Here is an 8,120-nt window from a genome sequence, read left to right as displayed (position 1 = left end):
TGGTCAGGGCTGCAGGGAAGACATGTTCGCATCCAGCCAGTCTGGATAGAGAGGACAGAATCATGTGGGCAGCGGGTCTCTTGCATGGAGGAGAGGTAAGCTCTTGACCAAGGAGACCAGGATTCTATAGGTCTCTTGCATCACATCTGAATAGGAAGTCCCAGGGTACATGTCCATCTGTCCTCATTTCTGCAAAGCGAATGTCAAAACCATGTATCAACAACACCTGAAGAGTCAAACTGAGACATCACATTCACCACAGTAGATGGTATCAGAGCCCAGCAAGGATATTTGTAAAGTTTTTTTAGCATCACACCCAAATACAGGTATCTCTTAGTCTCATCAAATAGCTATGTCCTCAAAGATTGAGCAAACCTCAGCCGAGTGCCTCAGTGCAGCCACTGCCATTAGACTCTGTGGACAGGGTGGGAGCTGTGGGTGACAAAGGTATGGTGGTCCCTTATCCAGGCCCTGGTACCAGTCACTGGGCAGCATTAGGGAGCCTCACACCCATGCCTGTGCTGGAGGGACCAGACTCATGCATGTCATCCTTGTGCAGGGGCCATGCTAATCTTCTCTGTATCGTTCCAATTTTAGCACATGTGCCGCCGAAGCGAGCACGACTCATGCTTTTTTCACCCAATTCAACAAGCAAAAGCTCCTGACTGGGTCTACTGTAATCTTATTTGCATTTATTTTAGGTAATTTCTCCCCACTTCCATTTTGGTGTCTCTTAAAGTTTAGCTTTATAATGTAAGCATATCTTTACGTTTTCTACAGATGTTTATTTTTTTTTCCTCTAGGGGTCTTATCTACAGATGTTTATTTTTTTTTCCTCTAGGAGTCTTACCTAAATATGCCTAAATAATTACTTAAATGCTAAAAATGAACTTTTGAAGAGGTGTGTGTGCGTGTTTAAGAGCTGCTATCATGATACTACACTGCCTATCCATGCTTTCATTTTTTACTTGATTTTATCTTCAATGTGCTTTCCTCGTATTTATAGTATGTATCTGCTTATAGCATTTCATTTTTTCTTCTTAACACATGAAAATTTACAAGCTTTCCATAGCTTAGCTTTCATGCTGTCCATCAGCTTTGTTGTTTTCAAACACAAAATTGAAAGTAGACATTTTCCCTATTGTTGCCTTAGCTTCTGAGTTGGAATTGTAGTAAAATAGAAAAGACTTCATCACATGCTCTCATCTTAGCAGAATGAGGTTTCCATTTATACATAAATGAATATTGAAGTCCCTCTTAGAGATGTAACTTATACACATTTTATTGAATGTTGAGTCTTGAAATCAATATGTCATTGAAATAAAAGTTAAAGTTAAATCCACACATCTATAGCTCAGAGTGTGCTTTCTATGTATTTGTCTAAAGTTAATTTTATTCAACATTTTAGAAGGGAATTTTGAGTTTGGTATTATAGTATTCAGGATTGTCAGCTCCTACTTTGCTCCTACAGTCACTGTAACTCATATTAACAAGGTTAAATAATACAATGGGCAGATAAATTAGCATAATTCCCCAAACTGTTTACTTTCAAACCTGGAAATGGAGGAGGAAGGTATTTCGGGGCAACTCAATTTCTCTACAACATATACCTCTTCATATTATTTGTATTATTTATTATGTCTGGATCAAAGGCAAATTTTTTTGTTAATCCTCACCTAAGGATATTATTTCCATTGCTTTTCTAGAGAGAGAGGAAGGGAGAGAGAAACATCAATGTGGGAGAGATATATCAATTGGTTGCCTACTCAAGGGCAATTGTTAATGACATTGCACATCGTTTTGGAAATATTTCTCCTCTGATTTGAGGTGGTCAAGTTGACAGTCTGATTTTAATTATCTGCAAAAATATATAAATAATTCTTAAGTAGGAATTTTTATTACAAACCATGGCTTAAAAACAGTAAAATAAGTAAAGATTAAATTCAATTTTTAAAATTTATATTCTGATATTACAAATATTAGAACACAAAACAAGTGTACAAAAACAAATTAAAAATTAGAGTTATAATCTAATCCCCTCTTCCTTATATTAAAAACTATAGGCCCAGTGTACAAATTCATGCACGGGTGGGGTCCCTCGGCCTGGCCAGCGATTAGGGCCATCTCTCCCATTCCTGATCGGGGCCCATAGGGGCCAGCTGGCCGAGGGGGAGGGACTGCGGGAGGTTGGCTGTGGGAGCGCACTGACCACCAGGAGGCAGCTCCTATGTTGAGCATCTTCCCCCTGGTGGTCAGTGCGTGTCATAACAACCAGTTGAGTGGTTTTTCAGTTGACCGATTGTAACGATTGCTTAGGCATTTATATATATAGATTTATAAATATTTTCCAGCTACCGAAAGTTATCTAGGTAATACAATCTCCTTTTTAAAAAAATATTTTTATTGCTTTCAGAGAGGAAGGGAGAGGGAGAGAAAGATAGAAACATCAATGATGAGAGAGAATAATTGATCGGCTGCCTCCTGCACACCCCCCCACTGGGGGTCGAGCCTGCAATCTGGGCATGTGCCCTTGACTGGAATCGAACCTGGGACCCTTCAGTCTGCAGGTCAACGTTCCATCCACTGAGCCAAACCAGCCAGGGCATACAATCTCTTAATATGTATATTGCCTCACAATCTACTTTCCTATTCGTTTAACTATTTCAACATTACTAAGAATTCATTTTGTACATCAACAACTTCATAACTATCATTAATTATTGTGGCATTATATTTTATAATTACAGTATTTGTACTATTCTATATTTTACTTCAGCTGACAAGGAAATATTTATAGTGTTTCATCTGGAATGCTTACTTATAATTGAAAGTATATATAGAGATATTATATATACATAGAATGTCATGCTCGTTCATATTAGTGACATAGTTATGTTTAATAGAGATGATATTAACCTACTTGACTGTATTATCATTGATTACTTGCCAGAGCAGGGAATTCATAAATGACCTTGAAGTAGACATTCTGCCTCCAACAACCATGGGCAACACAATTAGAAATATTAGACTGATTACTGAGGCCAAAACCAAACCTTATTACTTGTGTTCTATCCACTCTTACCTCTGTTCTACTTTTTTACAGGTTTTTGGGACTGGATTATATTTACTTTCTATTTGCTAAGTTGAGACTATATTTTCATTCAATAACTATCCATTTGTACATTGTGCTAATTATTTCATCTACATATCATGCAATTTTATGCCAATATTATGGTTGCTTTATTATTTCCCCCTTAACAAGTGTTCAAACTGGAACTCAGCAAGTTTGCATAAGTTCCCCAAGTTTACATAGCTTGATTTGAATCCATTTCTATCTGACTACATCATATTTTGTCTATATATTCTCAATCACATATCTTACTGAATTTTTGTTTATTGTATTCTCTCATTTATTGATTTTATAATTAATATATAATTGACATATATTAGTTTTAGGTATAAAATATAATAATTTGATATTTGTATATAATAAACACAGTAAGTCTAGTTAACATCTATTACCACACAGTTACAATTTTTCTGGCTGTTCCTATTTTAATGGAATTCATATTGGCTTCCTTAAATATGAACATTAAAACCTGGTTTGTATTTTTAAATTGTATTTGATTAATGTCATATTGTTTATATGGCTCTTATCTCTCACCTTTTGGGGAATTATGCTAATTTATCTGCCCTTACACTGTTTAACCTTGCTCAGATTGAAGACTTAGTACTTGTTATGTTAAAATTTATGGAATATGAAATACATTTTCATAAGTCAGATGAGGTAGCAACTTCATTGACATCTTATACAAAAGATTTAGCTTTAAGTTTTTATTTTATTCCTCAAGTTATTTTAATGGGAAAATGGAATTTGTGATGAACACTAGCCCCATTTGAGTATTTTGACGAATTGTGTTTGCTTTTCATTTTATCCCATGAAGTCACAATAGTAATAGTCTACAATTTACCCAGAGATAAATGTTTCTCATATGCAAGGGCAATCAGATTCTTGAAATGCTTCTAGCTTCTTAATAAGAAACGGTATTCAGTAGATGCAGGAGAAGATGTGTTAAGACAGTGGATTGGTGTCCCTGTTTTCATGTTTTGATTGAGGTTTTCAGTTTAAATGCTTTTTGATTAGTTGTTTGCTAATCCTTTTAATAGTTTAGTCAGCTAAAAATGAAGAAAAAATAGAAATTTGAAGAGTTATATCTCTTACTATGGATTTAGAAATTTAGAAATGTGTTCCTCATTGGTGGTGATGGATTGGATTATTTTTTCCAATGTATTTTATTGATTTTTTTACAGAGAGGAAGGGAGAGGGATAGAGAGTTAGAAACATCGATGAGAGAGAAACATCGATCAGCTGCCTCCTGCACACCCCCTACTGGGGATGTGCCGGCAACCAGGGTACATGCCCTTGACCGGAATCGAACCTGGGACCCTGAGCCAAACCAGTTAGGGCTGGATTGGATTTTTAAGATGACTAACCAATTAGATAAATATATCATATAATACATTAGGATATCTTTTTGCAAATATGAATTATTTATATGCAAATTTTTAAATTTAACCATGGGCCTTCTAAAGGACCCATTAACACATTATATATAATACATCATTCATGTATTTACATTAATACAATATACATGTTCTTCATGATTATGTTTTAACTTACAAAATATCATAACTTGACTCATTAATGAATTAATCATAATTAACCAGATTATTTACTATCAGTCTGGCATGATTTTAAATATTTTGTATGTTTTAGTTTTTTAATACTCAAGATAGTCTGTGTTCTTTCCTCAAAGAAACTGAGTCAAATAGTGGCAGTTGATTTTCCCAAGGGCATACTGTTTAAACGTGGTGAATCATGACTATCAACCCAGATGGTCTATGTTCAGAGTCTACACAGTTAATTATTATAAAATGCTGTACCCATTCATCTTGGTATTGCATATATTGCACAGATAAAGCTATGGTGATTATATAATTTCCTATGAAATATTTCTAGTTAATACTTCAACAAGTTTTTTTTATTCCTTCAATAGGATACCTCACAAAAATATTACAGTGTGTCTAGCATCTGAGCCTATGGTAATAATTACATGGCCTAAATTGGTTTAAATGACTAAAAAATATACAAAAGTGGCATTCTGTTTTTTTTTTAACTTTATGATTAGGTCTTTTAAAATAATGTTCTCCATGGATTATTTTAGCAGGACTCAATTGGAGAGGCTCAGTAGAATTATCTATCCTACCTGGATGACAATTTGTGGTGGAGGTGGATGGTGGAGAGAATTAGGAAGAGCTATACCAAACTATACCAAACCTACAGGCGAGTTTGTCATAACTTAGGACCCTAATGCTTTTTGTTACACTTGTACCAAACACTATAAGTGAGGGTATTAATAGATAATTTAAGAAAACAGGTTTATGTTTCCTAAATGATGAATCCATCAATTCTGTGAGTGATGCTGCATCAAAAACAGGTTTAAGAGGCCTCAGGTGTGAAACAAAACTGCATTTTGTGTCAAGTCTTTGGTTTGTAAGTTTATGAATCAAAAAATGAATCATTTTCAAGGGAATTTCACTAATATGATAACCCCCATTGGGATAACAGTAGTTAGTACTATAACAACTATAAGATCTAAATATAATCATGTATTAAATGTATGACTTGCTTTAACAAAACTTCAAATTTGAAGAGAAATGTTGAGACAGTATTCATATATGTGTTCTGATGCCACAGTGAATATTGTGTAAAGGGTAAATATAGCTTGATAAATTTTAAAAAAATGTTTTACACATAATATTGTTTTTCTAGTTTTCAGGGATATTTTTTCTCTCCAAGGAGCATCAAAATGATGCATCTCTTTGGCAGGAGTAAATGCAGTTTTTTATAACCAACATAACAGTCCCGATTTTTAAAAACAAAAGTTTTAAATAAATATCTATTGAAGTCCTTTATCTGTCATTTAATTTGGTTATGGGGGGGGCGTTGTTTGGTTTTCTTTTGCTTTTTGTCAGATAGATGGTTTGAAAAGAATTTCTCCTATTCTGTAGGTTGCTTTTCAATTCTGTGGATTATTTCCATTGCTGTACAGAAGCTTTTTTAGTTTCATGTAGTCCCAGTTGTCTTTTTGCTTTTGTTACCTATCCTTTTATTGTTATATCTAAAAATCATTGCTAAGGCAAATGTTAAGAAGCTTTTCCCTATTTTTTCTTCCAAGAGTTTTACAGTTTCAGGTCTTACAATTAACTCTTCCATCCATTTTGAATTGATTTTTGTTTATGGTATAAGATATGGATCCAATTTCATTCTTTTGTATGTGGATATCCAGTTTCCCCAGGCCCATTAGTTGAAGAAACTATTTCTTCCCCATTGTTTACTCTTGGCATTTTGTTGAAGGTCATTTGACCATATATGCATGGGTTTATAACTGTTTTATTGGTCTATGTGTCTGTCCTAATTCCAGTACCATACTGTTTTGATTACTACAGCTTTGTAATATATGACTTTGCTTGGGACAATGGGCACACAATGCTGTGTGCAGATGATATTTTATTGAGTTGTACACTTGAAACCTGTGTACAACCAGTTTTGAAAACCAATGTTATCCCAATAAATTAAATAAAAATAATAATAAAATAAAAATAATTCAAAATGAAAAAATCGGGAAGTGACATGATTTTATTCTTCTTTCTCAATACTGGTTTGCTGTTTATGGTGTTTTGTGGTTTCATATAAATTTTAGGATTTTTTTCTAGTTTTATAAAAATGCCACTGGGTTTTTGATGGTGCTAGCATTGAATCTCAGTACTATAGATGGTGTACAAATGACCAACAGGTATATGAAAAGATGTGTAACATCACTAATCGTCAGGGGAATGTGGACCCCAATCACAATGACGTATCACTTCACAACTGTTAGAATGGCTATTATTTTTTTTAAGATAAGAAGTGCTAATGTGGATGTGGAGAAATTGGATCTTTTGTGCACTGTTGGTGGGAATGTAAAATAGTACAGCTACTATAGTAAACAACATGGAAGTGTCTCAAAATAATGAAAAAATAAAGCTATGACATGATGCACCAATACCACTTTTGGGTATCTATCCTAAAGAATTTAAATCAGGACCTCAAAGCAATATCTGTATTCCCATGTTCATTTAAGCATTGTTTATAATAGCCCAGACATGAAAACATCCTAAATGCCCATCATGAGATTAATAGTTAAAGAAAATGTGGTTTGAAAAAATAAAAATATGGTAGATAATATATTTTTCAACTATTAAAACATAAGAAAATCCTGTCATTTGTGACACATGGATGAATCTGGCAGACATCATGCTAAGTGAAATAAACAAGTCATAGAAGATAAATACTGAATGATTGCATTTCTATAAAAAAAATCTAAAATAGTGAGCATCATAGAAATGGAGAGTAAAATGCGATTGCCAGGCGGTGGGGTAGGGAAAGGAAGAATGTTGCTGTTCAATGGGTATCAAGTTTCAGGTTTATGTTCTAGAGATCTGTACAGCATGGTGCCTATAGCTAACAGTTAGTACTATTTACTAAAAAGTTATTGAAAATAGATTTCATGTTAAGTAGTCTTACCATAAAAAGAAAAACAAAGCAAAACAAACAGGCAGGACGAAACTTTTTTTTTTCATTGACTGGATTTTATTCTTTAAAGGTAAGGGTCACAAAGCCAAAGACTTCAGCAGCCCCCCTTTTTGCTTGTCCTTCTAAAAGTCATTGGGTTGTCAGTAAGGACCAAAGTTCAGCAGTCATGGTTCCGTGATGGTGTGGGATCCACAACAGGTGTCAGAGGCTGGGCAGGACGGCTCACATGGATGACGTCAGCCGCAACTCTTTCTGGTATACATCTGGGATCTTGCCCATGGGGGAGTCAATCATCCGGACGGTGTTTTTGGCGAAGAGTTTGAATTCGTATTGAATTAACTGCTCCCAAAAGCCCATGTTTGGGCGTATGATGGGACGGCAGGCTTTGGTCCAAGTATGAGCTTCTAGGAGTGACAGGGAACGATATTTCATCAAGAAGGCGATGCACACTGTGGCGGAGCGGCTGATGCCAGCGTGGCAGTGC

General features: G+C 34.9%; 1 pseudogene; it reads right to left on the bottom strand.

Moving 5' to 3' along the window:
* Positions 1-538: 538 nt before the first annotated feature.
* On the bottom strand, positions 539-621 carry LOC111825296 (annotated as a pseudogene).
* Between the last annotated feature and the right edge of the window lie 7,499 nt (positions 622-8,120).

Source organism: Myotis lucifugus, unplaced genomic scaffold, assembly GCF_000147115.1.
Source record: "Myotis lucifugus unplaced genomic scaffold, Myoluc2.0 scaffold_20, whole genome shotgun sequence".
NCBI classification, from domain to species: domain Eukaryota; kingdom Metazoa; phylum Chordata; class Mammalia; order Chiroptera; family Vespertilionidae; genus Myotis; species Myotis lucifugus.
This window is presented reverse-complemented; position numbering and strand designations above follow the sequence as displayed.